General features: G+C 63.4%; 1 protein-coding gene across 1 annotated transcript in view; it reads right to left on the minus strand.

Moving 5' to 3' along the window:
* SIPA1L2 (signal induced proliferation associated 1 like 2) overlaps positions 1–766 on the minus strand; it is a 137,978-nt gene that overhangs the window by 130,813 nt on the left and 6,399 nt on the right. The gene's annotated exons all lie outside the window — the stretch shown is intronic.

Here is a 766-nt window from a genome sequence, read left to right on the forward strand (position 1 = left end):
ATGAAACGTGCCGCAGGCCTGAAGTGAGAGGGACGGGACGAGCGAGGTGGCTGGAACGTAGCATCTCTCACCTGCGAAAGCAGTAACGGCACTAAAAAGACAGCTGTGTAGGACAGGGCTGCGACACTGTCTCAGAACAGAAAGCCACACAGAAGGAAGGTCGTATCTACTTAGCTCGGCCTCGTCGGCTCACCCGGGAAGATCCCAAAGCAAGCGGAGCCGAGACGCCCCCCCGGAGCCCTCATCTGCGTCCAGGCGACAGGCCGGGACCGCGGGGCGCAGCACGTTTCTGCCACACCGCGCTTCGATACTCCCCTTCATCGCACAGGACGACGCGGGCCTTACTGCATGGCAGGGACGAAGCGCAGCTTCTGTCTAAGGGGACAGGCCAAAGCCAGGAGTTCCGCATGAGTGGGCAGCGATCAGAGAAGCATGTCTTCTCGAATCCCCTCTCCTCCTCCTCCCCTCCCTCCTGTTCCCTCACCCCCAAAACAGCCAGGAGCTTGATACCTGACGCTCTGTGCGCACAGGGAAGAGGACGCAGCGGGACGACGACACGATACAAAGCGCACGGGAGGAAGAAGGGGCCCCGGGAGGCCCTTCTGCACAGCAAGGGTCCCCCAGCCTCGCTGCCCTGGAGAGGGGCCGGGCGGGGGAGCGGGGCGCTGAGGCGGAGCCCGCAGGTCACAGGCTCACGAAGGCAGCGGGAAGCCAAGGTCTGGGGTTGGCGGTAACACCGCTGCTGACTTGCACACACTCCCCAAAC

This window comes from Pteropus alecto, unplaced genomic scaffold (assembly GCF_000325575.1).
Source record: "Pteropus alecto unplaced genomic scaffold, ASM32557v1 scaffold189, whole genome shotgun sequence".
NCBI classification, from domain to species: Eukaryota; Metazoa; Chordata; class Mammalia; order Chiroptera; family Pteropodidae; genus Pteropus; species Pteropus alecto.